General features: G+C 43.3%; 1 protein-coding gene and 2 long non-coding RNA genes across 3 annotated transcripts in view; 1 reads left to right on the forward strand and 2 right to left on the reverse strand.

Annotated features, from left to right (window-relative positions):
• The window catches only part of SLC16A12 (solute carrier family 16 member 12), a 70104-nt gene extending 58340 nt beyond the window's left edge, over positions 1-11764 (reverse strand). Inside the window, exon 1 of the mRNA XM_028512782.2 lies at positions 11387-11764. The gene's annotated coding sequence lies outside the window, so the exon portion shown is untranslated. The remainder of the gene's footprint in view (positions 1-11386) is intronic.
• LOC118500853 lies at positions 7931-14044 on the forward strand. The gene is made up of 3 exons (XR_004903437.1): positions 7931-8203; positions 10571-11178; positions 13872-14044. It is a non-coding gene; the product is annotated as an uncharacterized LOC118500853 (long non-coding RNA).
• Positions 14045-14046: 2 nt separating this feature from the next.
• On the reverse strand, positions 14047-14325 carry LOC118500854. Its single transcript, XR_004903438.1, has 2 exons — positions 14171-14325; positions 14047-14132 (listed from the first exon to the last, which is right to left on the reverse strand). It is a non-coding gene; the product is annotated as an uncharacterized LOC118500854 (long non-coding RNA).
• Between the last annotated feature and the right edge of the window lie 6970 nt (positions 14326-21295).

Consider the following 21295-nt stretch of genomic DNA (forward strand, 5'->3'; position numbering starts at 1 on the left):
CAAGCTCAAGCTGTTGTTGATAATGCACAATGAGTCCTAACTCTGCCATTCTTAATTAACTGGCCTCTCTGTGATATTTGGCACTGTTGACCTCTCTCTCATTACTGAACTCTTTCTTCCTGGAATTTCCATGACAGGAGTCTCTCCTGCTTATTCTTCTATGCCCCCTACCACCCAGACCTGTGTTTCTTACTTCATCTGTTAAATCCTTCTTCTTCTGACCACTCATTATTTATTATGTCATTTATTCATCCATTCAGTAAACACACCGTACACTTACCACATGTCAGGCACTATGACTGCTGCTGGGACCAGTTGAGCAGGGACAGCTGAAGCACAGCTCCAGAGGGCACTACCCACAGTGAGACACGGCTACTCGGACAGCAGAGCAATGCAGAGAGGAGCAATGGCAGTGACACTGTACATTAAACTTGGTCCCTGACCTAACAGCTGGTGTAGTGAAAAAGACCAACACATGCCAGATGATTAGAGTAGAAATAGGAAGGTAGAAATGAGACAGGATGGTGAGGAGCTAGGAAAATTCCTCGGCAAGTAGAATACAGAAACTGAGACAGAGAGCCCAACACAAAGGCTGAGAAAGTTAAGTAAGATGTAGCCGGTCAGAGGCTGGAAGGCCCCAGTGCCTGGAGGGATCAAAACTGGAAAAACAAGGACCTCACCCCCAGGGTAGCCTCTTCTCCCCTGGCCTTTCCTCGGTGGAGATAACATCTAGGCCTCAGTTGTGTTTCAGCTCCAGGCCCAGAAAAGCAGCAAAACCAGGTGGGTGAGGCCAGGATCAACTGCAGTGACTAAGAATCCCTGCCCATTCACTGACCAGTCAGTGGAGATCGTGACCCTGAAAAGGCAGACCTAGAGAATTGCTGAATATTCTATTGAAACCCTCCCCTGTGACCTCCCCTAAGATTCCTGCCCGCAAGAAACAGATAAAAGCCTCAGGACAAAGGACCCAGCGTGCCTGTACCAGTGGCTCTCCCCCTGAGGAGCAGCTGACACCATTTCATTTTTCTTCTGCTCCTCACAACACCCCACTCCTTCTTTCACAGGCTCGCATCTCCTAAACTCTAAGGCACTGGGCAGCTGGCAGCTTGTCCCGGGTTGATCCCCCGAGCCTGTCCCCAAAGCCCCTTTTCTCTGACTTCTCAGTGAGCTAAGGCAGGCCAGCCAAGGCTCTCCTATTGTTTCCGCCATGCTAAGCCCTTCCTTGTTTCACTGTCCCCAGCTTTAATAAATGTATCTTCATAGTCAAAAGGACTTGTGTTGTGAAATCTTTCCTACACATTGCCAAGAACTCACACTTACAACTGGCCCTAGACAGACCCACTCAGGGCCTAGTAACACGAAGACCAAGGGCTGCTCTGGGTAGAATGTGAACACATATTAATTATTCTTCACAATTTTTTGACCCATTTCACACTTCACTCTACACATAATCCCCAGGTAATTATATTCAATCGTGTGATGTCAAACAAACTTATTAACCAGCCCAAATTTTGTATTGCTTGCACAGAATATCGAATTGCTGACCAAACATCTCTACCACATTGATATAGGGCAGCAAGCACCAAAAATAATAAACATAAATAAAGCAAACATCTTATTATGAGGCATTAGCCTTATTTCTTGTCTGAATCACTTCAACAGACCCCTAGTTTATCACCCTCCTGGATCTGTTCTTGAAGCCCCATTCAGGGTTATCAGTTTGAAACACAAGCTAATTTTATCACTAAACCCCACTCTTGTCCAACTTCCCTATTTAAAAGACTTCGAGGACCACTCTCAGCAGCCAAAACAAAATCAAACTTCTTGTATCTTAATGTGATACACAGGACCCCCAAATGACCCAGCTCCTGCATGCCAGCCACATCAAATCCCCCTGAAGAATCAAGCAGTTCTTCCAATCCACACTGCATTTTTCCATGTCAGCACTTTGTACTGATTGCTCCTGCTGCCTAGAAAGGCCTCCCTGGGTTGTTCACCTCATGAATTTCTGGTTCTCTAATAGTTTGACAAACATAGAGCATGGAGTGCCTCTACTCTAAACTCCTATAAAAGCAGTGGGACTCATCACAATGCAGTGATTGTCTGTCCCCACACCAGTGTCTCCCAGGGGATTGCAGCCCTCTGCATCAGAGCCCTGTCTTTTCTCGGTGGGCCTTCAGCACCCGCCTATGCCCACGCATGCTGGGTACTCAGCCTGACACAGGGGGTAAACTCACTGAGTTACTTCAACACTATCTCATCACAGTATTTTTTATCAGGGACTTCAAAGGTAATTCATTCTGTTTCACCTAATTCAAATACCTCTTCTCCAGCTTAAAACTATTAAAACTATAAAACTATAAACTGAAACTTACCTTAACATAGCTTGTATTTGCAGCCAATTAGGTGTCTTATCACGTGAAAATTTATAAAGGAAAGCAGAATGTACCAGGATGATTCTACAATGACAATTTTCGTGCATAAGCTGCTCAATGTTTAGGTAGATCTTCATCTCTAATAGAATTAGTATATGGTTGCCTATATTCTATCTTCTTTGAATGTCTCAGATAATCAAGAAGTCAACCTAAGAAGTAAAAAGAGAAAAAATGTGTGGGCTTAATTTTTGATACAATGACCAATCCTTTTATCATTAGAACACCCGACTGAGGAAAATATTTTTGACAGTATCTTATTTAAAAGATTGTTTATTCATTATCCTGGTATTAGACCTTTTCTAAGGCTTATATGTGTTTTTAAATTAAGTTACTGCATTGTTGCCTGGTGAGCCTGGTAACTAGATTTGCCAAACAGCAGGGCCAGCACTGAAGGCAGGGTCTGTGTTGGTAAGATGAAATGACACTTCAGACCCAAATGGAAAGGTACTTACTCCCGGGCCTCACTGGGACCACACCTAGAATTGAGCCAGTCCTGCTCTAATTCCAAAAGAAGAACAGGAACATGGGGGAAATGCCTGCATATTAAAGCCAAGGAAAAAACAGTGCTTCTTAACAAATCCTTTTAAGCCAGAAATACTACAATGGCTGCCTGCACTGCCGAATCCATTAGCTAAACACTCAAATTTATCTTCTCAGTCCATGTCTAAGTATGCATTTTAATTTGCTGTTTGCCCACATGTGCTTGGGCATAACTGTCAAGAGTGTTGGAGCTTGTGTATACATGTGTGTGGTGGAGGTGGTGGATAGTGTTGGAGCCCAGGCCTTCGAAAACTATAAGGCTCCCTATAGTTTTGTGCAGGATGTAGGCTTTCAAAGGCTGGGCTCCAACACCTTCATTGGCCAATGTGTATTGGGTTACTGTGAGTACAGAAGAGGGTGCTTTGACCCCAAATAGCGCTTCCTTATGCTTTCATCTTTGACGAATCCACAGTTTCTCATGTCACTCTACAAACACTCCTTTGGTAATCAGTCCACACACATGACCCAACCGACACTCTACGCCAATAGCTCCCAATCTGCATTTTCTCGCCCCAGAACATCTAACTGCTCATTTTGCTTTCTCTCCCTACAAGCATGGGAGGATGGAAGTTAATGAAGCCAAAGTCTTTCTCTGTTTTTTCAACACAGACTGCGCTAGTGTATAGCTAAGAACAATTAGGAGCTACCGGAATTGATTTGGCAGGACAAGGGAAGCAGAAACCTAGAAACCTAGTGGGCCTAGTCATTTACAAACTTGTTTTTTCAAGAAATCCTTTGTTCAAATGAAATCTTATTTGGCAACCCAAAATGTGAAATCAATAGCACACCCGCTCAGTTGCAGAAGAGACCACCAAAAGGAACCCTAAGCTCAACGCTCGGCATCTTGTCCCCACCACATTGTCCCCATAACAGCCCCTGAAGCTCTGCAGAACTCTCAGAGGTCGGCAAAACACAGTTCAAAACTATTGGTCAAGATCCATGGCGGTGTTATTTTTAATACAAGAATCAACAGTTAGAGAACAATCTAGGAAAACTAACCGGTAATGGTGGGAGAGAATTTCCACGAGTATTAAAAAATAAGAACAAATGCCATCGCAGACAGAGAAGTGTGCTAGAGCAGTGTTTTTATGTTCTACGTCAGTCACCTCCCCACATTTCCTCACAGACACTGAATACTAATGACAAGGAAAAGCATGGAATTAGTCATATTTTAAGTCATATGAGGCCAGGTTTAAACTGCTATCTTTCTTACATGAGCCCTATCTAATGGCTTTTTATATAATGGTCTTATATTTCCAAAATCTATTTTGATTCAATTAAATAAGAAAAAATTATTCCAAAAAAAGTTGAGCATTAGGATTGACAACTCAATCAGGTATGGGAACTCATCATAAACAAGGACATATTTGTAAGCATTAGTAGAGAAAACAGATTCTGTAGAGGAAAAAAACCAAATTGTTGTCCTCAAGAAATATACCTGTGACCCCACAGTCATGAAAAGCAATGAAACAAGTTGGTCAGTTGATTGGTGGGCTGGTCTGTAATGGTACCAGTTTGGTGATTTGGTTATTTTGACATTGTGTAGCCATAAGTTCACTAAATCTCATAAGGGGGGAAATCAGTAAAAAATTCATTCAACCATGAGAAAGCTTCCCATATACTGAGTGGTCACTGCACGAAGAAAATTACAAAAAAAAAAAAAAAAAACAAGTTACAAAGATAAAAGTAGTATTATATCAATCCATGGTTCACAAGCCCACCTGCACATGAGACTCACTAGGGGAGCTTTAAAAATACTGAGGTTCTTGGTCTATCCACGGCCTAGTGGATTGTGGCATCAATATTTTTTCCTCCCCAGGGTGATACTAACGTGTAGCCAGGGTAGAGAATCATTGGTATAGACTTGAATCAACTTAGTGATGGATCCCTCAGTTGTCAGACATCAACCCGGACAAACCACTTCTTTCTGACAGCAGTGATACCTGTCAGAGTTTGGGCTCCCCACCTCACACTTCGTGATTAGTTAATAATGATGTTTAACGTTGCTTATTACTAGTTGTCTGACTGGCCCATGCCCGACTGAAGAGGCAGCACTCCCATTCTCCTTCAGGCAGATCTGCCCCTGCTGTGAGTGTAGGTTTCAGGCCGTGCTTGCTTGTTTCTTCAGAAAAAAGTAGAATTACACAACAATTTCAGTTGGTCCCTAAAATGTGAATTACAATCCTTAATGTGTAATGTGGTATTAAAACCAGAAAATGGTGAATGTCTCAGAAATATTTTGAAAAATTATAAAGTCAACCAATACTAAGAATTGGTGTTGTAGTTAAGATTTTATGTTACAACTTTGTTACATGGATGAACCAGGGAGCCATACACATGTTTGGAGGGAAAGGGTTGTGATGTTTATGGTGATTGGAACTGAAAACCAAGTTCAGGTCACCTCTATAGTCTCAAGTGACTAATATTACATCCATAAGAGAGGCTCATAAACGTGGAATTTCTCTCCAGATACAGAGAGATGAGCTATTTTCCAGATACACTCATTACCCTAAGAAATTGAAGTATTGAAAGCATTCTAATTGAAGCAATCAGGTAAAGGTGAGAGCCCAAAAGTTGATATATTATGGTTCAAATATTTTATTTCATTTTAGTACATAAAGTAAACGTGAATCACATTCACCACCTTTGGCTCATGATTGGAGCTCTGTGTTGGCTTCTTGGGTAAACCATCCCAGATTTCCAGTTTCCATTTCTTTTTTTGTTTGTTTGTTTTTAGAATGAACATGTGTATAATTTTTATTGAAACTCATGTGAGATCAGGCACACGTACGTTATATGGAGGCATATTGGTTTCACCACAGGGGAGGCCTGTTGTCAACGGAACCTCTGCTGGAAGGGCTGGAATTTGCAAGTCTACAGATAAGAGTGGTTTGAATTGCTACAGCTGCTTACTATGTACAGAGCTGTAAAATCTTTAGAAGGACAATGCTAATCCTATGAAGCAGATAGCTAGGAAGTGTGTGTTGTATACAGACAATGCATTGAGTGATGGTAACTGAGTCACCCAAATGCAAAATTTTCTTTGCAGAAATAATTCTTTCCTTCATTCAACAAACGCCTACAGAGGTCAGAGCAGGGAGGCAGGGGCTACCACCTTAGGAAGGTGTCTTAGTGCAGGAGGCAAAGGCTGCCTCTGACTTCTGGGAGAGGACCTTAAGCAGAGCCAGCTTTTTGGGCAGGCGCGTGCTGGGTCCACCACCACATCCTGTTCAATCTTCCTCCGGATCTCGGCCACTAGGTCCCCGAGAGATATCTTCCCGAGCTCTTGCTGCTGCACAATCCCCGCCTTCTTGGGGTTGACAGATAACAGCTCCCTTTCTCGGGCTATTTCCGGTTCTACCCCGAGGCTGCCGCTGCCCTCTAGCTCTTGGCAAACCTCAGCGCATGGAACTCGCGCTGCCCTGCGCCATGAACAGGCATCCTTCTGCTTCAATTCTTAAAAGCATTTATAACTTCAAGTCACTTGTGGAAACACCTGAGAGCAAAATCCTTCTAGATTTTTTATTATAGTTTTCCTTTTACAGTTGTCTATTCCATACCTAAGTAGTAATAATAGCTTGTTTGTTGATGTTGCTTTTTTTAGCTTTATAGTCTTTTTTGATTGAGATAAAATTCACTATTTTAATTATTTTAAAGGGTGCAATTCAGTGGTTTTTAGAATATTCACAATGCTGTAAAACCATTACTGCTATCTACTTTTGGAACATAGCCATCACCCCAAAGAGAATGCCACTTGTACCTACTATCAGTCACTCTCAGTTCTCCCCGGGGCCCATCCCCTGACCACCGCTAATCTACTGTTTGTCTCTATGGATTTGCTGATTGTGGACATTTCATATAAATGGAATCATACAATATGTGGCTTTTTGTGCCTTCCTTCCTTCACTTAGCATGATGCTGTCATGGTTTCTCTATGTTGTAGCATGTGTTGATGTTGTTTTTTAACATGGCTTACTTTCAGGAGCCTATCTGGCAATTAACTTAGTTTTCACAGAAACAGCATCCTATGTTCGCCATTCACATGACATCAACTTATGCAGTATTTAACTAAATTACAATAGCAAGTAATACTAGAATGAGCAGGACTATGACCAAGCACCACCATCAGTGTGCACCTGAACTGATAAAAAAGCAAAGTACACCATTTCACTATGATGAGTTATTTGCCACCGCGGTCTGTGCTCTCAGCAAAAACCAGTGTGTGTTTCAGAGGAAAAGAAAAGGGTTGGTTAACCCAATGACTTGTTTTAGTGTTGGTTGGTACTGCATTACCCAGGACAAAAGGGTACTCGAGTAGAGGGTACAGAGGTAAGTTTCTGTTATATAATCCAACACAGCTTCATCTGGTGCCCACAGGGAAGTCTTCTATGCATCTTCAAAAAGAAGCAAAGATGTGTTCCCATAAAGAGAGTACCCTTCTGCCTCTGTAGAAGCTTTACCATACTACCCATCTTTCCAGGAGCAGCTCAGGCTTCCCTAAGCCTTGACTCCTCACAGTGCCCATTCGTTCTCTCTCTTACTTTTAATTGCCAACATACTTATCTATCTCATGGTGGTTATAACTGGTAGTACAGCGAGTCACAAAACGTCTTTTCTTCCATACCAGGGTGCTAGCTGATTGAGAGGGAGATTCTGTTTCCTAATATCCCCCACAACCACCAGCACAGGAAAAGAGGTGCTCACAGCACAATTTTTTTTTTAATATTTTATTTATTTTTAGAGGAGGGGGATGGGAGAGAGAAGAAAGGGAAACATCAATGTGTGGTTGCCTCTATGAGCGTCCCCTACTGGGGACCTGGCCCACAACCCAGGCATGTGCGCTGACTGGAACTAAACCAGCAACCCTTCGTTGTAGTCTGGCGCTTAATCCACTGAGCCACACCAGCCAGGGCTCACAGCACAATCTTCACCCAAATCTTTATCTTAGTAATGTTCAAGTAAACATTTACTGTGTAAATAATGAATGAGCACATTAGTTAAGTAATTAATTAATGGTGTAGAACTTCCTACCTGGCTACAGCAACTTGCTCCATTCATCAATGTGCAACAAAAGAAGGGGGGGGTGACGATCCAAAAGAGTAAGTGGTGGGCAAAGGAAGAAATCAATCACTGGGGTGCCTGGCAGCCATCAAAATCATGACTCTCGCTCCCAAGGGTTTAACAGAGATCACTTTCAAATAAGATAACAATTCCTGGTGCCTTTTGATGTAGAACAAATTAGAAACAGACAGAGACAGTCATTGTACTTAAAGTCTTGCCCTGGCTGGTGTGGCTCAGTGGATTGAGTGCCAGCCTGCAAACCAAAGGGTCACCAGTTCAATTCCCACGCAGGGCACATCCTGGGGTGTAGGCCAGGTCCCCAGATGGGGCCTCCAGTTGTATTCTGACACATCCATGTTTCTCTCCCTCTCTTTCTTTCTCCCTCCCTTCCCATATCTCTAAAAATAAATAAATAAAACCTTTAAAAAAATCTCCCTATGTCTTCAAGTGTGGATTTGGTTTTTTCTCAATTAAATTATTATACCACTTTCATGAGTGAGTTTTAGATATACTAGAAAGGTACTCATAAGAACACAAATTCCAAATAAGCAATTAAAAAAGCAAAGCAATTGGTTAGGTAAGGAATGGCATAAACAGTCCCACCAAGCTGCACTAATTACTTTTTTTTGGCTGTATACTACTGAAAAACAGCCAAGTTCATTTGATAAGCCTTTGTTAAAAATAATAAACATGCCTGAGCTTGCAAACCGTGCCTGTCCAAAGAAAAAGCAATTGAGAAAATTAGAAAATGCTTAAAACTGCAAAGTGTGATTAAAAGGAAAATCTTCTGTGGTAACAGATTTACCAGTAAGGTTATAACTTATTGTGGAGGGGAAAGGGAGAACAAAATGTAAAGTGAGACAAAGTAAAAAACAGAACACCATTCTCCTTAAATAGGTAAGAAGTTACATCTCACAAGCTAATGCAATTATAGACGACAGCACTAACATGGACCACTAACACTACTGAGAAAACTCATTCTCCCATGTTTCATTAAGTTAATGTCACCACGGGTGATGTCCCTGCACTAAAGGAATGCAATTTCAGGGACTCTGAATGAAGGAATATACATAAAATAACTAAAGTGGGGGAAATTGTATTCTTGTACAGTAGAATGTCAGTTCATCAAAGTCAACGTAACTTCATCTGAATTTGCTTCTTTGTTTATCTTCAGTGATTATAAATAAAATCAGCAGAATCACTGGATGAGAAGGAAGATAATCTGCAACATTTATGTTATCTCCCTACTTTGGGCAAAATTCGGAAATTCTCTTCTTCTTCTGCCTAACAAGATCCTGGAAAAACTGTAGTGGATGAACTGTAATTGGAGCTCCACAGGATCAAAGTTCTTTGTTTTGATTGCTGACATATCCCAAATGTCCAGAACAGCACCAGGCACATAGAAGACACTAGGTATCTGTTCACTTGAGCTAAAATGAAAAAACATACAAAGTGTACAACACAATGCTAGAATGCTAAATAAGCTTGTTTAAAATCCCCTTCTCAGCTGTGTTATGGGTCATGGTGTTAATCACAACATGCAAATGGCCTTCATACAAACCACTTTTCTACAGTCTGTTCCAGAGTCCAACCACAACTTGAACCAGTCATCACCATAGGGAGCTAAGGATCAGACCAAGGAGAGAATGGGGTAAATTTAGTGCACCTGTTTTGATTGCTTTTCTTTTTCTGGAAAGTTCACCTGAGATGTATCAGCACATTCATCTTCATGTAAGAAGAATGTAAATATTATTTAAAATTAAGGGTTTCTGTTTTTAAAAAACTGTACCACAAAGGTGATTGGACTAAATCAACCCCTCTCATCTGTTTCAGAAGCCCACCAGTTTAAAAAAGATAAATAAATAAATAAATAAATAAATAAAACAGGCAAGTGATGTGATGAGGTGATTCTAGTCATGTAACTTTTTGTACAAAGTGCCTGTTGGCAATTGAACACTGAACGGAAAGGGGGGAAGGAGGCCTGGATTCTGGTGTTGGTTCCGTACCAGTGAACAGTAGGAGCTCGGCCGACCCTGCCCACTGGAATCTGAGCTTCCTGAGCTGTAAGGTGAACGTTTGAATAGATGACCTCGAAACTTTTTTTCGGATTTCAAGATCCTGTGACTATAAGTGACCAAATCTAGTCCCTTAATTACTCCTCCTAATTCCATCCTTATTTCTTCAACAGACATAGGTTGGGCACCTTGGAGGAGGGTCGGGTCCCATTAGCCTATTTCGGCATAAGGTTTGGCGGGGGGCGGGCGGGGAGGAAGGTGGGAACGAACTATGCAGGAGCACTTGATGATTTTTAAAAGCTAGTGATTTCGCTCTGCTGTGGAGATCGTGTGTTTCTTACATTTGGCAGGCCTGAAGCCTTTCCTCCCGGGTTACGCGGGCTGTGCCGGCGGGTTGTCCAGCTCTGGGCAAGGAAGCGAGTGGGGATGAACTAATGAGGGCCCCTTCAGAATGGAAGGGTTTAACCAGTGTGCTGGCAGGCCCCATCTTACTCACGGTCAAAAAAAAAAAAAAAAAAGAAAAGAAGTTAAGAGATTCAGAATGCTGAGTTGTGAAAACGGCAGGCTAACGAAAGAGCCGCAGGACCTGAGTAGTGCCTTATTGTACGACACCTCCGCCCCTGGAGTCCCACGATATACGTATCATTGTTTTTCTTTGAGACAAGAAGCAACTGAAAAATTAATTTCAGTCCACTGAAGGTTTTGAAGGCTGCTCTGCTTTTAGCACACCACGCACAAGAAGTAAACATTATAACCTGAGGCAGAAGGGAGATTTTTAAAATTACACGAGAAACAGAATCCGGAAGAAAGCCGGTTTCCACTACACGGAGAAATCTGCACTTGAAAACCACGGCAAGGGATCAAAGCCGCTTCTTCTCCAGCCACCTGCCCAGAAATTGCAGGCGCGCTAGCCCCAAACCGACGGGCACGCGGGCACGTGTCTCTCCCTGACCCAGCAGGTGCTCCGAGGGACCCGGGCTGGGGTGACCGGCTCCTGGCGCGTTGCTGGGCGCTGGGGCAGCGAAACGAGTGTCCTCCGCCAGCTCCACCAAGGCCAGCCCTAGAGCCTCGCCGCCCAGCCACGAAGGATGCTTGGGGTCACTTGAGCCACCGCGCCCTCCGCACAGGTGAGCCGGGAAGCGGGAAGAGGGTAAAATAAGGCAGATCACTGGCCCACGCGATGGGAATCCCGGGGCCGCAGTCGCCCTCGGGAGACTGCGTCCAGGGCAACCCGTGGGGCAGACTCTAGCGCTTCGCAGCCCTCCCAGAAAAGTGCACAGCCCTCTCCCCCTTCCACCCTACCCCAGGCCTTAGCCGGCCCCGCTGCGTCCTCACCTCGCGCTGGCCACAGCAGCCCCGGCGGTGGCGCGTGGACATGCCTCCAGCAGTACCCGCCGTGCCGTGTCCTCAGGCAGTGGCCCTTCCCGAGCCCCAGGCGCAGCGACCCGTGCTTCCGAGGGGCGGGGAGCGCAAGGGGCGGAGGCGGGGGCGGGTGCTGGGGCCCGAGCCCCACGGGCAGTGATGGGGGAGAACAGCATAGAGGGGGAAATCTCGGCGTTCAGCCCCCCCGCTCTGCCGTGGACTCTGCGAAGCGGGCGAATGGGACTAATGCCTGGGATCCGCTCTAAGTGCTGCGGCTGGGCGAGGGGTAAGGGGCTGGGAGCGAGTTTGAGGGGGAGGGACGCCTCGCGGTTATGCAACGCCGGAGCCCGCTGTGGCCCGCGCCAGCTTGTTCCAGCACTGTCCGTCCGACCCTTCCTAAGGAACAACCATCCGTGCCCCTGACCTAGGCAAGCGGACGCGGTCACTTCCCTGCAGAGTCAAAGAACAAGGTCTCCGGAAAAAAAATTGAAGGACTCGCTTGGAAGTCTCCCAGCCAGCCCTTTTTCTTTCACGGCACAGGAAATTGAGGCCCCAGGGTGTTGAAAGCATTGTCTCTTGGAGTAGATGGACGTGGATTCAACAGTCCTGAAAAGCTTGCGCCTCCGCAGGTGTGACTCAGTTGGTTGGGCCCGGTCCGCAAACCAAAGGATGCGATTGGATTCCTGGTCAGGGCACCTGCCTGGGTTGCAGGTCCCCAAGCGAGCAAGGAAGGAAGCCGGTGGCTGTTTCTCTCTTGCATCCATGTTTCTCCCTTTCTTTCTCCTTCCTCCCCTTTCCCTCTCTCTAAAATTGAGAGAGAGAGAGAGAGAGAGAGAGAGAGAGAATGCCCGAGACCTTGAACAAGGTCTTTAAGTCTCTGAGCTTCAGTTTCTTCCCCTGTAAAACGAAAATAATACTAGCGTCCACTTCATGTGTTTGCTGAAAGGACAAAATGAATGAGGTACAGGCACCGGGTACTTAACGCTCGCCCAGTACAATTCCCTGCTGCTGAGTGTGCTGAGGCTGGTCCAGCTGCCCAAAGTGGCCTTAAGTTGGCCTTCCCACTGGCCTGAAGAACGAAAGAGCTGCCTGAGTCTGCCAATCCGTACCCTGTGGAAACCAGGTTCCGGATTCACCTTCCTGTAAATGTCCACATCCTTGCTACTCAACCGCATTATCTGGGAGCTTGCTGGAAATGCAAATTCTCAGGCCGTCTTAGAACCTCTAAATCATAATTTGCATTTTAACAAGAATCCCTAGGTGATTTAGTTGGTTTTCCATCAAAGCGTCAAAATGAGTTCAACTTTCTGGAAAATCTGACCAGGGGCCTAAAGTTACTGTGTAGTGGCCACAAAATACCTTAGGGTATTTTTTAAAATAGGTCAGTACAGTCCTTCCTCATTTTGCCCTCTGGCTATTTTGTGTTTTTCCCTCTGCTCAATTTCCTATTCTTTACAAATCTGGATTTAAGTCCTATTTTGCACTTGCATTAAAAAAAAAACCTCTGAGTTACATACAAGTAACAATTAGTAAATCTGTGCCTAAAACAGGTAAAAGAATGAGCACATGCAGCTTGTAAAAGAATTCATTAGCATTGAAAATGGAATTATTAATGCAGAAGCAGGGTTGAGCCCTGAGTTCTCATCTGTGAAAGTCTTTAGGTTAAAGGCTTGAATACTCTTGTGATTCAGGAAAATACTTCTCTTAGTTAAACATTGTTTTGGGCGGCAAAAAAATAGCTGCATTTTCCACTTAACTAATATAGGACAACCAGTTTGTTAAAAACATTTTGGAGAATAAGAAGAAATGTCACAGGCTTTCTTCCAAGTCACCACCTGTAGGAACTCTATCAACGCTCGAAGGAAATATTTTATCTTATTACATGCTGTGTTTGGGTTTTGTGTGTGTTTGGTTTTTACTCCTAGGGGGTTTAGGTTTAGTTTACCTGATTCGGTCTCTGGCAGACTGATTCTCACATTTTGAGAACTGAGTAATTGTGGATTGTTGATGAGGAGGAGGAAATTAACGCTCCTAGCCTGTGCCTGATACAGAAGGGTCACTTACACCTATTCACCCTTTGGGGTTTCCCCTCAAGGCTGTTGGACAAGCTGATACACCACGGGGGTGGGCATTTGGGGGGTGGTAGAAGGGAAGATGGATAGAGAAAAGGAATCTCCCTTCTCTAAAGTCTGAAGGTTGAAGAAGCTGGAAAGAAGATGAGAAAGCCCTTCTGCTTGCCCTAAAATCCAACGGGGGGGGGGGGGGGGGGGAGGAATGCACAATTTCTCCTGAACAGTGCTATCCAATAGATTTGCTACAATGGTGGAAACGTTTTATCTTTTCAATGCTCTTTGTAATTATCCTTAGAAAAACTATTTGTCACATTCAAAAGAGCTACGAAATTGGCCATTTACATTTAAATTTTAATGAAAATTCAGTTTTTGTTCATGTTTTCCAGTGCCAGTCTATTGAATTAACCACATTTCCCGGGCTCCATGCCAACACGTGGCCAGCACCTACTGTATTAGACAGCATATGAAACCTTTTCTTCATCATGGAAAGTGCTATTGGACAGCCGTGCTTAGAGGTGAGGATTTGGGTGAGAAGGTGAGCCTAGATATTCCAGTTTTTCCAAATCCTAGTCAGTATCACCTGCCCTAAGTCAGGTAGAGGAATTGGTACTTAAACCTCCATCATTCAAGTCCTTATGAGAGTCAAACTAAACCTCCATCATTCAAGTCCTTATGAGAGTCAAACTGGGGTAACTATAGAATGTGCTAAACACAGTGCTGCGTACATAGTAAATGCACAAAAAAATTAAATGAGTATTAGTATCAATAGTCATTTTACATTACAAAAAACAGGGAGACATGGCACTACCACGCATCACTATTAGTCAAATAGCCTTTTGCTGATGTGGTCAGCTGCTCTGCTGCCTCCACACGCATTGACAGCTGTGCTCTGACCGCCTCCCCTCAGCTCTTCCCTGTTCAGAGCCGGGCACTACCTGCACCGGCCTGGAGGGAGAGCATACCCGGTCAAATCCCTACCATTTCTATCCAGTAAATAACAAGCAGGTTCATTAAAACCATGTCACACCATGGTACAGAGGAATCAATTTTCAGATGCAGTTCTCAGAAGCATGACACCTCAGGGTACATTTATTATGAAGGGATTGTTTGTTTCTGTTATTTGATCAAACGAGGATGTGTAGACTCAGCAGCGAGAAACAAGAACTTCGGCTTCAAATAAGTGACATTTGGGGGGGTCCGTGTCCAACTGGGAGCCACCAGAAGGTTGAGCACTGGGGACAGAAACAAGGCTTTTTCCTAAGTAGAACCTAAACAAAACCTAGAGTTTAATAAAGATTCTGAGGATAACTACTATACAAACAGCATTAAAAAAGATGTGTTTTATGCTGTCAGTTATACAAATTAGGGTGCCTTGTAGAATGGAAAACAGTAACATTCTTCCCTGCCCACCAAGAAACAGATTTCTGAACAATCTCAAACTCCCATTCTTCTGAATTTTTACATAAGACCACATCCTGTGTGCACCTTCCAGATCCCACTTTCGTTAATGTCTTTCTTGGTCCCCCCCCTTTTTTAATCACCTCACTTCCTTTTTACAAACATTTTTGCAGAACGCAGCCACTATTTCTTCGCTCCCCTTTGTTATCCCGTATCTTGATCCCCCCTTGTCGTGACTGTGTGTAGCTGACACCTGCCTGTCAAAGGCAATGCATTTCCAGTTCCGACCTTTCTCTGAACTCCAGTTCTTGTCACCAGGCCCCCAGTGGATATTGTCACCGAAACTCTCCTCCAACCATCACTTTAAATGCTAACCTTTCAGGAACTAAAGTTATGATTGCAATCTGCTCTTAGCTCCCCCCAAACTTCCTAGTTTCCCTTCTCTGACATCACTGCCTTGGTCTCTGGTGCTAAAACTCTCTTGTTCAATGACACTTGAAGCCATGGAATTATTGAATCCGTTTTCCTTTGTCATGGTGGAGTCATGGTATAACTGAAAGGCATTGAGTTTGGAATTAGAAGACCTCAGTAAAGATCCCACTTTTGCCACTTCTTAGCAGTATGAACTAATGAAATTTCTCAATCCTCTTAAGCCTTGAGCTTCTCATATACAAAGTAAGATCAATGGTAGTCTTCCCAGCTTCTGTGCTAATTAACTTAGACTCTCACCCTCCACACTAATGACATCCAGGACCTGATGATTCTTTGTGGTGAGCTGTCCTGTGCATTGTGGAGTGTTTAGCAGCATCCCTAATCTTTATCCATTAGATGCCAGTAATACCCTCCTAGTTGTGACAGTCACAATTGTCTTCAGTCGTTACCCAATGTCTCCACCTCTTGCTAGCTGGGTAACCTTGGGCAAGTCACATAATTCAAAACTTAAGTTTCTTAACTTGTGAAATGAGCTTAATAACAGCACCTTCCTTGTAGGTCCATTCTGAAGGTTAACTAAGACATATACTTCTGAAGTGCCTAGCACAGTAGCTGACTTGTAGTGAGTACTTACTAAATGTTAGTGGAGTTAGTCACAATAGCCAATATATGGAAATGACCTAAGTATCTATGGACAGGTGAATGGATAAAGAGATGTAATATATTTATATATATGTACATGTGTGTCATTATTATAGGGGTTTATCATGGAATATTAGTCAATCATAAAAAAGAAGAAAATCCTGCCATTTGCAACAACATGGAGGAACCTGAAAACATTATGCTAAGAGAAGCCAGGCAGAGAAAAACAAATACTGTATGATCTCACCTATTTGTGGAATCTAAAAAATTCAAGCTCACGGAAACAGCAAGGAGAATGGTGGTAGCCAGGAGCTGCCTGAGGGGGGAAATGGGGAGTTGTTGGTCAAAGACAATAAACTGTTAACTGTAAGATGAGTAAGTTCTGGGGATCTGACGTACAGCGTGCTATCGTTATACTGCATTGTGTGCTGACATTTGCTAAGTGAGTAGATCATAACAGTTCTCATGACACACACACACACACACGACTGTGAGGTGATGATGTTTACATTAGATTGTACCAATCATTTTACAATATACAGTTAAATCAAATCATCACATTGTACACCTTAAGTATCTACAAGTTTTATTTGTCAGCTACACCTCAATAACACTGGGGGATGGATAACAATGAATAAATGTTAGCTGAAAATAAATCAAATAGGAACAGCCTTCTCTTGACAATGTATTTGATGGCAGGAACCTTCTGTCTCATGGACTATTCCCTCAATGCTGACAGAGTAGAAACTTCAATGAAATTTTGTGGAATGGGTGAATGTTAGTTCTGCATCACTTTCGTTGGTCACCACTGTTGTTCTTCCTCTTCAAATTCATTCAATTCATATTTATGAGAAGCCTTTACTCTGAACAAAGTCAGCACTCCTGGGCAGGACCATGATAACCCCACACCTAGTGCAATACCTGATCCCCGAAATCAGCAGTATCCCCAGATCAGAGCAGCTGTGCAGCTTAAGAGCTCTCTGATCAAGCCAACGGTTTCTCAGAAAACCTCTGTGACAGAGGTGCATGTTCACTGGAGAATGGGAAAGAGAGAAGAGCTACCAGTGATGTCACCCAACCAGGCGTGGAGTACGAGAAAAGAAAGGGAGAGATGCCCACTGTGTGATCCACAGCCGTGGTGTTCTGCCCCCTCTCGATCCCTTCGGGTCAGCGCACGGTGGTGCTGATTTTAGTAACACTGGGCTTCATTTCCCAGTTAACTTATTCAAAATTTTTCAAATTATTGTTCAAATGTTTATGTATTTTTTTCTGAAGTATGTGTTTGCTTTTAGCACTTTGTTTCTTGAAATTAAATTGAAATAAAATTATTTAATATCCCTAATGTTAAGAGCTGGTGTATACTTCTTTCCCCTGTCTGAACAGCTGGAGGGAGAGTTGTAAAGAGTTTATTGATATTCATTGAGTTCCTGTGATGTCCCAGGCCCTATTGTCTATTCAATTCTCACAGTACCTATTTTCAAATAGAGGAAAAGCGGTTCAGAGAGGTTGAATGAATTGCCCAGTATCGCTCAACTATAAAACAGTGCTAGCATCTGTCTCACTCTGGGTAGACTGGTTACAAAAGCAGCCAGGATTCTGTTCACCTCTGTTTCCATATCCTTTGCTATGTGTCCTTGCAGGTTCTTCCATCAAGAAATGGGGCCTGTTCCCCCACTTCTTAAATCAGGGCTAGTGTAATGATCATTTTGTCCAGTGGAGAGAAAAATAATTGCGGGCCAATTCTGAGTGTAGACCTTAAGGGGCTCTCTGTCTCAGAACCCTATCTTACCCCAGGAACAAGCCTGGGATGGCCCGCTGGAAGATGACAGAGCACGCGGGTAGAGCTCAGGCAGCTCGGTCACCCCCGCTGAGGTCCCAGGTACAGTGAGAGCCAAGCCAAGATTGCCCACAAAGACCAGCTCATATCAGCAGAACTGACCAGACAATCTACACACTCACGTGCAAAAATAGAGGTTTGCTGTTGTAGCCATTGCAGTGTTGCGGTTGTTTGTCATGCGTCATTATTTAAGCAAGAGGTAATTCATACAAGTTCACAATGCTTACAGGTCTTTCCTTATGGTGGTATAAAGAGAAAAGTTATTACAAACACATCTATGAAAAGTCTTTTTTTTCCAGTTTTTATCATAATATTACATTCTTTTAAATTACTCAAGAGAAAAAAAAACATGGTATGAGCAAGATATTAGAAAGGAAATTATTTGTGTTTAATGAACCAATGTAATGAGCAACTAAATTGCACACTGAACTATAATGCAAGTCTCTCCTTTGTTTCTGTCATCAGGTGAATTCAATGCAGACCAACCAACCAGTAGTTCTGAATGTCTCGTCTGCACAGGCACGATGCTACCACGCAACGGTGGTTTGAGACAAGGTTCCTGTCTTCAAGGAACTTATAATCTAATTGAAATAGAAGTAGCCATGCAAGTAATGGAAGTTGAATAACAATAAAATATTTTAATACCACCTTCACCACAACCTATATTTATTTTTTTAATTTAATTTGTATTGTACTTTTTCCCATTACCACTTAGTCCCCTTATACTCCCTGCCACCCAGCAATCACCGCACTGTTGTCCATGTCCATGAGTCCTTTTTCCTTTTTGCTCAGTCGTTCCTCCCCTCACCCCCCCATACCACTAGCTGTCATCCTGCTCTCCCTCTATGAGTCTGTCCCCATTTTCCTTGTTAGTTCAGTTTGTTCACTAGAGTCTACCACAACCTATGTTTCAAAAATAAACTATGTATGAACATTTTTACGAAGGAAATTAACATTTGCTAGGAGAATACAGAGGAAAAATAAGATGCTTGGGAGAGAAGCTGCCTAGGTGAAGGCTAACTCTATAGGTGAGGCTGGAACTCCTTAAAGCACTTCAATAAGCAAATAAGAAGCCTCTCTTGGTAGGTAAAACCGCAGGCTGGCAGTGGGAAAGTGCAAGGTGTATTTGGCAGTGAGTAAATAAGTCATGTTGATGAGAACAGAGAAAATCGATAGGACAAAGTGGCTGATTGGATAGGGAGTAGAGGGGACTGAGAAACATGTGTGTCTCCAGCCAGGAAGATGGTGATCATTAACAGACAAAAAAGTTAGGAGGCAGCAGCTGGTGAACTCTTCACCATTACACACATGGAGCTTGAGGTGGGAGTGAAACACCCAGCAGGCTTTTAGAAATTCAGGTCAGAGGCTAAGGGGAAAGATAAAAGTTAGAAACATGGCTTGAAAATCTTCAGTGCAAGAGAGCTGAGGTGAAACCAGAGCAGAAGGGTGGACTGGACCTTGGGGAATGCCCTCAAATGTCCAGGGGGAGAGAGATAGATGCACAGCTGACTGCTAAGCAGGATGTCACAAGTGCCACATGAGCCACATAAGTGTGATAGCCATTCGGAGGAGGGAGAGAGGTGTACACCAACAGGGCAGAAACATTGTCTTTTAAGAGAAAATCGATGATAATGAGCAGGACAGGCTCACAGCTGGACCAGATGGCTTCTGTAAGTCATTCAAAGGGCTGCATGGTTCTGGCTGGACAGCCCACTTGTTAACAACGGAAACATAGTGCAGACTGGTAACCTTATTTGCAAAGAGAAAAATCAGGCAGCTTTGTCTGGGGCTAATTTCGTCTTCTTGACTCTCGGTATCGACCTTAATGGCTTTATTAGCAAAGTTCTGCTTCACTTTTATTAATTTTGATAAATTCAGAAGGTGAAAATTGAAGAAAATATTTGATGAGTTGAAAGCCAGCTCAAATAAATAAAGCGTCAAGGTACATGAAGGATGGCCTGATCCCCTTGCTTGTACTGTCTATGTGGTAAGTACATCTTAAGTGGTGTACATATTGCACATACAGGGTACTATTGTCTTTGCATCTCTCAGCAGAGACACATAGTTACACAGTCACATTAACTAGTTCTCATGGTTACAGATGATGTCATGATAACATCCGTAAGAAAGTACAAGTCATCCCAACCACTGGAAGAACCACTCAAAGAGTTTCTAGCAATATAAATAGTAGCCATTGGTTATATTTGATTTCAATAGAGTGAAGAATAGAAAGATACAGTTTTATAAAACCTATCTTGCTTTTTATTTTTTTTAAAGTTTACAAAAGAAGCCATAAGTCCTTAGCCACCAGATATATCTGTATTAACCATTCCAGTCTATACCTGCTCCAAGTGCTGTGCTCCAGTAACACTGCATAGCAACTGGTATTTTAACAAGCTTTTCAAGTGGTTCAGGACCTAAAATTTGAGAACCATGACCTAGGTATTCTAGGGAGACGCAAGGGCATTGGAAAGGGTGAAGGCGCCCCGCTGAACACAGCCCAGTCTTCCCTTTTTATTTTCGCTCTTTTTAAGTAGAGAAGCTTGCTTTACGGTTTTATGATATTGGGCTTTCACCCTTCCATTCATTAAATTGGAAACCTGGGAGGCATCCCTGACCTCCCACATCAGCCCACCAGCAAGTCCTGTCAATCATCTTATCAAAATGTATCTCAACATCTGCCTCCTTTCCTTCCAGCTGCACTGTCAACAAACACCCTGCGCCAGCCTGCCACCTTCTCTCGCCACTCCTGCAGTATCCTTTCAAGCCATCTCCTTCCTTCTGCTCTTAGCCACCCTCGGTCCATTCTCACTGGAACACCAAGAATATTTTTTTCAAAACATAAATTAGGTCACATTGCCTCACAACTTAAAACCTTTCTATGGTTCCCAAAACATTAAAACAAAACCTGGGCTCCTTTGACCATGGATCATAGTGTGTCACACCCCTGCCTTTCTCTATATCATCCGACGTCTCATTCTCCAAGTCTCAGTATAATTCTAGCCACCCCGGTTTTTTTTCTCCGTATCAAGCCAAGGAGGCAGAAGACTTTGCATTGATCTTCTTTGCAAAGATGTCACTCCCCAGAGGTGTTCAAGACCATTGTCTTTAAACTCAATTTCCACCCTGGCTGATGTGGCTCAGTTGGTTGAGCGGCATCCCACAAAACCTAAAGGTTGCTGGTTCAGTTCCTGGTTAGGGCACATGCCTGCATGACTGGTTCCGTCCCCAGTCAGAGTGTGTACTGAAGGCAACCAATCAGTGTTTCTCTCTCACATTGATGTCTGTCTCCCTCCCTTCCCTCTCTCTACAAATAAATAAAAATATCTTTTCTTTGAAAACAATTTCCCTCTCTCTGTTTTTCTCTGTTTTATTACATATTTGTTTTCTTCATAGCATTTAATGCAACATGAATTTGTTTGCTTTTATTTGGTTTGGCTCTAAACTAAAAGCTCAGTGAGCATAGAAACTGTGTCCATTGTGGTACCTGGCATGGGGCCT

This window comes from Phyllostomus discolor, chromosome 5 (assembly GCF_004126475.2).
Source record: "Phyllostomus discolor isolate MPI-MPIP mPhyDis1 chromosome 5, mPhyDis1.pri.v3, whole genome shotgun sequence".
NCBI classification, from domain to species: Eukaryota; Metazoa; Chordata; class Mammalia; order Chiroptera; family Phyllostomidae; genus Phyllostomus; species Phyllostomus discolor.